A 7,194-nucleotide genomic window follows, 5' to 3' on the forward strand; every position below is an offset into this window, starting at 1 on the left:
GCCCTGGGCAGAGGGCCACGACGGCTCACCCCGAGCCGGGGGCCGAGGGCAGCCTGCCCCTGGCAGAGGGCCGAGGGAAGCCCGCCCCGTTTAACATGTTTTTGATGTACTGTGACTATGCTAAGTAGTTTATATGTCTTTTAAAAAATTATTTTATTGTTGCTGAAAATATATACAAAACAAAAACCACTTCAACAGTTTTCTATAATTGTAATTCCATGACATTGATTACATTCTCAGAGTCGTTACAACTATTCTCATCTTTTCTGTATTGTTCCTCCCTATTAACATAAATTCACTTCTCCTTAAGGTTTCTTTCTGATCTTTTAAGTTCTTGTTGTCACTTTAATCCCATGTAGATAGTTTTAGAGAGCAAAATGCTCAAGGCAGATATTCTTCTTCTCTAGTTGGGTTAAACTATTGTTTGATTTGAACTAGATGCTAGGAGGTACTTCTGGTTCCACCTTGAAAGACTATCTTAGGGATTTAATTCCAGGGGTTCATTCTGTCTTCCCAGCTCCAGAAAGCCTGGAGTCCATGACTATTTGAAATTCTATTCTGTACTTTCCCCCTTTGGGTAGATTTCTTCTAGAGAATCTGATGAAAATGTTCACCAATGGTGGCCAGCCGCCATCCACTTCTGATCTAGCAAAGGAGGCAGTTGTTCATGGAAACAGCCACACATCTCCTTTCCTTCTCCTATTCTTAACTCTCCTTCTTGTACTCCCGATAAATAGAGACCCATGTTGTTTTTTGGGTGGCCACATGTGAGCTTTTAAGATCCGGCACTACACAACAAACCTAGAACAGAATGGAAGCAGTAAACATACTAGACCAATTACTAGGATGTTCCATGAAACTATGACCCTAAACCTCAAAAGTGAAGAACCACATCCCATGAGATGTTTGCTTATACATATGCATCCTTAGTAGCTCCTCTCTCTTTCTCTCTCTCTCTCTCTCTGTTATTGTTATAAATATGTCTATCTTACAGCTTTGGCCAATTCAACTTCACCGTCTCTGACACACCTACCCTCATTACCTCAGCTATTGTGTCAGTTCATCTCATCTGGGGTCTTCCTCTCCTGTGCTGACCTTCTACCCTTCCAAGCATTATGTCCTTTTCCAAGGACTGGCCCCTTCTGGCAATGAGCCCAAAGAATGTGAGGTGGAGCCTAAAAATCCTTGCCTCCAAGAAGCAGCTTGGCTTCACCCTCTCTAGGATAGATTTGTTATTTCTTTTGGCAGCCCATGGAATGTTCAATACTCTTCTCCAGCACCACAACTCAAAGGCATCAATTCTTCTATCCTCTTTGGTCATTGTCCAGCTCTCTGATGCATAACGGATAATTGCAAAGACCATGGCCTGGGTCAAGTGCACCTTGGTCTGTAAGCTGATGTCATTGCTCTTTAGCACTCTGACAGCAGATTTTCCTAATGCAATTTGTCTTGTAATCCATAAACAATAATCCCTCCTTCCCCCATTCTATTGCCTCTGGAAACCACTAATAAATTTCTGCCTTTTATATAAATGAAGTCATATAATACTTGTCCTTTTGTGATTGCCCTATTTTATTCAGACACTAGAATATTTTCAAGCTCCATCATTTTGTGGTTGTTCAGTGCCATCAAGTTGGAACTGACTGATAGCTAACTCTCTGTGATTTTCTGAGTTAAAAGACAGGAAGAGATTGTAGATTCACCAGTGGAGCAGCTTGTGGATTTGAACCACGTACCTTTGAGTTGGCAGCTTAAATCCTTACCACTAAGACAGCAAAGCACACATCATTCTGTAGGGAGCTGTGGCAGCTTAGTGGTAAGGAGTTGTACTGCCAACCCAAAGGCACATGATTACATGATTAGAAGCCACCAGTTGCTCTGTGTAAGAAAGATGGGCAAACTCCTCCTGTTTAGTAACTGCCTCTAAAAACCTGCTGCAGGGACAGCTGTGAGTAGGTTCCTACTTTACGGTACACAACAATGGCAACATGCCTGCAGAACCCCGTCCCTCTGTTGAATGCATCGAGACTTCATTTCTCCTAATTGCTGAGTTGTACTCCAGTGTATGGGTTCCACTGCACCAAGTTTTACTTACCCATTCCTCTGCTGATGGGCAATGAAAGGTTGTTTCTCTCTTTTGACTGCTGTGACTCGCACTGGGATGGATACTGGCGAACAAATTTCTATTTGAGTCTCTGCTCTCGGGTCTTTTGAGTGCCTATCAAGGAGTAGGATGGCTGGTTCATAGGAATAGTTGTATTTTTACTTTTTGAGGAATGATCACAGCTTCCAGTATTTTATGTCTCGGCATAGCTGCCCTGCTCTTTCTTATTCTCACCATTTAGCAGGTGAGGTTGCCCAACAACACACAATGGGGTTTCGAACCTGTGGAGTGTGACTCCAGAGACCTCTCTTTAACCACTGCATTAATAGAAGTTAATTATTATTGTTGCTTACCCAATTGTGTTTTGTATAATAATTATTTCTGTACTTACCTTCTCCATCCAAAGTCAAACACCTAAGCACTAGGGAATGCTTCTATCATCCATGAAGGGCTCCTTTATGCTCCATACATGATTGTTAATAAGGAAATGATGGAAAACCTGCCCTTTCAATAACAAATAACATTTACGTAAAACTCTGGTCATGTTCAACTTCTCTACGTATATGCAGATGACAAGACCTAAATGTGAGCTCTTCACTTTAAAAAAACTTATCTGACTTGAAGGAGCCCTAGTGGCACAGTGGTTAAAGAATTTGGCTGCTAATCAAAGGTCAGTGGGTTCAGCCCACCAGCTGTTTCACAGCAGAATGACAGAGCAGTCTGATTCTGTAAGAACCAGACTGGAAACCCCAGGGGGGCAGTTCTTCTCTGTCCTCTAGGGTCCCCCATGAGTTGGAATCACTTCAATCAATGGCAGTGTGTTTGGTTTTTTAATATGACTTGCAAAAACTCTAAGTGCGTGAATGAAGCAGGAGGATGTTTATTATGGTCTCACTGGAGGCTATTATTAGTTCCTATTGTGCCAAACATTTTATGTACAATATAATTTAGTCCTCAGAAATTCCTGGTAGGAAGCTATTATTATCCTTATTTTATAAATGGGAAAACAGCCACAGAGAGGTCAAATCACCTGCCCTAAGCAGACCTTCTCTTAGCGGGAGACAGGAAACCAGACCGGTTGCCTCTGAAGCTGGGCTCATGACCACCATGCTGGGTTGCTTAGTTCCCCATTTCTCTTGAAGAAGGAGCCTGCCACACCCCTGAAAAGGACAGTGCTAGACAGCAAAATGGCTCCCTCACTTTAAACTTTTCCAATGAGTGTTCTGAGACACACAGATTAAAAACCAGCGAGACACAAATCAGCAGTCCCATGGATGGGTTTTTAAGACCAAATTAATAACATTATCCCACAAGTCTAATGCAACTCATAGTTACTACAAGACAAAGTAGAATTGCCCTTTGGATTTCAAAAACTGTGATCTTTATGAAGGGAGCTCTGGTGGCCTAGTCCATAAGGAATGGCAAAAGGTGGTGCCTCTCTGGTGGTTTGAATCCACCAGTGACTCTGTGGGAGAGAGAGAAACAATCTCCTCCAGTGTGATTTATAGCCTCTGAAAACCTGCTGGAGGGTCAGCCACAAGTCAGTTCCAACTCAGTACAATGAGAGAGAGAGAGAGAGCGAGAGAGAGCGCTTGTGCGCCTTCATGGAGACCAACTTACCACCTGAAGATAGGAGAACTATCTTTCTTCTTCTGTGGAGCAACTGTTGTGTACCGTTGAGTCAGAATTAATCCGTAGTTGACCTCCCAATACTGCCTTTTCTGAACTGAGCTTGAATTTCTGGCAGCTGCCTGGGCACATGGCATTCTAGTTCCTTTTGAATAATACTCAGTAAGGTCTTATTTTTGTGTGATATTAGTGATACTACTATATAATTTACACATTCTGTTGGATCATATGTTTTTTGGAATGGGCATAGATGTGGATCTTTTCTGGTAAGTTGACCCGGAAGCTCTCTTCCAAATTTCATGAGCACACGTAGGGCTGCATCTGTTTGTTAAAACACCTTAATTTGTATTCTGTCAGTTTCTGGAACCCTTTTTGCCCCCAGTATCTTCAGTGTAGCTTATACTTACTTCTTCCTCTGTATCATTGTTGCTTGATCATATGAAATGGCCCTTGATCCTGAACTAGTCCAATGTTGGCCATTTTTTGTTGTTGTTCAGTAACTCTGTGAAATCCTTCCATATTGCAATTTGAGACTGGAAGTTTTTTCCTTACTTCTTTCAGCTAAAAAAAAAAATGCTGAGCCTGTTCTTCTCTTTTGGTTTTCAAACTCCAGGTCTTTGCACATTTTGTTATATTTTGTCTTCTCTCTACCCTTTCAAAACTCCTGTTCAACTTTCTTGTTTCTTTGTTTTGTTTTCACTTGTCTACCTTCAAGAGCAAGTTTTAGAGTCTCCTCTGGCATCTGTGTTGGTCTATTTTTTCTTCCCTGTTTTTTAATGGCCTCCTGCTTTCTTCATGTTTGATATTCTTGATGTCATTCCCCAGCTTTTCTGGCCTTCACTTATTATTGCTCTGTTCAATGAATCAAATCTATTCTTGAGTTGGTTTCTAAATTCAAGTGGGATAAACTAGAGGTAGAATTTCATTCTCCATCAAAAAAAGGAACAAACTACTGTCAGGACAAAAATGACTGAATAATGTAGACATTATGTTGAACAAATGAAGAAAGATAAAATAGGTATACACAAGATGATTTTATTTACTGGATATTTAAGACAAGTTAAATGAATACATGGTTCATTTACCCCACAGAATAGTGTGGAATAGGGCTGAAGAAAGGAAAGTTTCATTGGAAGGGGACTTCCGGGAATGTTCTGGAGTGGTGGGAGTGTTCTACATTTTTATTTGGGTTAGGTATACATTTGTCAAAATTTATCAAACTGTTAATATCAACCATTTTGTATCTATGCGTAGGGAAAATAAATGAATGAACAGATCTTCAGATGTGAGATGTATTGAAGAGTTTGAAATGTGAATGGACTTTGCTGTACCATTTTCCAGACACTAAATGCTATCATGTTCATATTAACCCAAAGAACCAACTAAAAAAAAAAAAAACCAACACAAAAAAGCACAAAAAACCCAAACAAACCCCAAGATATTCCTTGCCACCAGGGTGATCCTGCCTCGTAGTGACCTTGTCGGACACAGTAGAATTGCCCCTCAGGGTTTCCAAAGCTGTAATCTTTCTGCAAGTTCTTGGCTATATCTTTCTCCCTTGGAGTAGCTGGTGGATTTGAACAGGCAACTTCTTGGTCAGCAGCAAACTCGGGCCCACTATGCTATCAGTGTCCTTACGTTGATAGGAGGAGGGACCTAGATGATTATTTTTCAAGTAGTGATTGTGCATGGAATATATTGGACAGTCTAGCTTTTAAATCAGCTTTAGATATCCACACTTCTAAGAGATGTCATGGATAGATCTCCTTAGTTGGAGGGTGGCAAAGCAAATACTTTGATGATTGATTGAAACTTTCTCAGGGAGGTTCCTTTGCAGGGTCTTTGAAAGTCCACAGTGCTTAGTACAGGTTGGTATGTGGACAAGGATAAAGCAAAGCAGACTCATAGGATGAATTATCCAGGAAATGTCCACAACTCTGCAGATGTGTAAAAAACACTTTATAGTGGGACCAATTGAGCCAGATCAAAGAGCCCAGTTCTGGTGAGCCCTCCCCCTGCACTCCTCCACAACCCCATACGGGACACTTGACCTCCTAAGGTCTCTGTTCCCTCATCCTCAGGTCTGAAGACTCTAGCTTTGTGGTCCCCATAGGGTTATTTTGAGGTTCAAGTAAGATTATAAATGTCAGCGTGCTTCTGAACTGTTCTGCCATTAAGAAACAAATACTGTATAAAATGTTACAGGCCTTCTTTAAAGAGAAGTGGTAAAAAAATTCCAGTAATGAGTGTGACTGGCCTCTCACGCAGACATTTTGGAATGAGCTTACACATTCCTTGTTGAAGAAACCGTCTGGCCAAAAAAGATTAAATAAAGAAATGTCAAGTACTGACACTCCATCTGAGGCCAGCAGCGCTTTGGTGAGGAGCCAGCGTTATCTTGCGGGATTCCTTCTAAACTTGGCAACAGAGTCCTCCAAACTCTTGAGTGCCTTCTTCAGGCAGGTGCGAAGTGGCATCTCACCCCATCCATCTGAGCGGACCCCAAACTGCACGGGTGCCACTGTCTTCCCTATTTCTCTTGACAGCCGTGTAGCTGATCCCGCAAAAAGCAGGGATCAGAGAGGACGGGCTTTGTCTTGTGTCCTTGGGCTGGGAGACAAAATGGGAGCCCAGTTTTGTCACCACGGAGGCCTTGGGTCCCATTTGCGTGGCGGGATGGCCAGGCGAATGATTCGAGCTGACTTGGGTAATGAAAATTGTTTGTTACCGTTTGAAGAGCAATTGTGTAAGCAACAGTGTACTTCTGTGTTGGGCTGCCGGTGACTCACCAGTGTCTGTAACCTAACACCGAACCCAGTGGAGGGGCAGACGCTGGCTGGCGGGCGGGCGAGAGGAGAGTTGCAAGGGGGCTGAGTCCCAGCAGCAACACCCCCCCCCCAACTCCACAACTCATTCGCCCCTCTCTCGCTCCTCCACTGTCCCACCCCCTCTCCAAACCTCGAAGGAGAGTTGGCGAGAAGGCATTCGCCACCTGGACACAATGAGGCCCAGTACGAGGGGCAGGCGCGAGGCTGGCCTGGAGCCAGCCCCCTGGTCTGAATGGTTGTCGCCAAGGGGCTGCCAACAGCCCATCGAGGGGACTCCGGGCCTGCGCCCCTCCCGGGCACCGTGATCAGAATGCGCGCACACAGGGGCTTTGAGCAGCTGAAGGAGCCGCTTCCCTCCGAAGGCCGCTGGTTCATTTGGATTAGAGCGCGCTCTCCGGAGCCCCATTGTTGGCTGCTTGTTATTCTGCACGCACGGAGCGCTGCGCATTCATCTTTATTAGTTCTAATTGCTTCCCCATTCTAATGGGATCTTGATATTCCCATACAATTGAAAGGAAATGTATTCATTAAAATAATTCTTCTCCTAACTGCCGCTTCAAGCTGCTCCTCTAAGTGACATTGTCTCTCTCGCCCCAGCCTGCTGAGGCCTCTTATTAAGACTCTAGTCAAAAG

General features: G+C 43.4%; 1 pseudogene; it reads right to left on the reverse strand.

Annotated features, from left to right (window-relative positions):
• The window catches only part of LOC102843211, a 65,725-nt pseudogene extending 58,758 nt beyond the window's left edge, over positions 1-6,967 (reverse strand).
• Between the last annotated feature and the right edge of the window lie 227 nt (positions 6,968-7,194).

This window comes from Elephantulus edwardii, unplaced genomic scaffold (assembly GCF_000299155.1).
Source record: "Elephantulus edwardii isolate Elephantulus edwardi_28Jun2011 unplaced genomic scaffold, EleEdw1.0 scaffold00031, whole genome shotgun sequence".
NCBI lineage: Eukaryota > Metazoa > Chordata > Mammalia > Macroscelidea > Macroscelididae > Elephantulus > Elephantulus edwardii.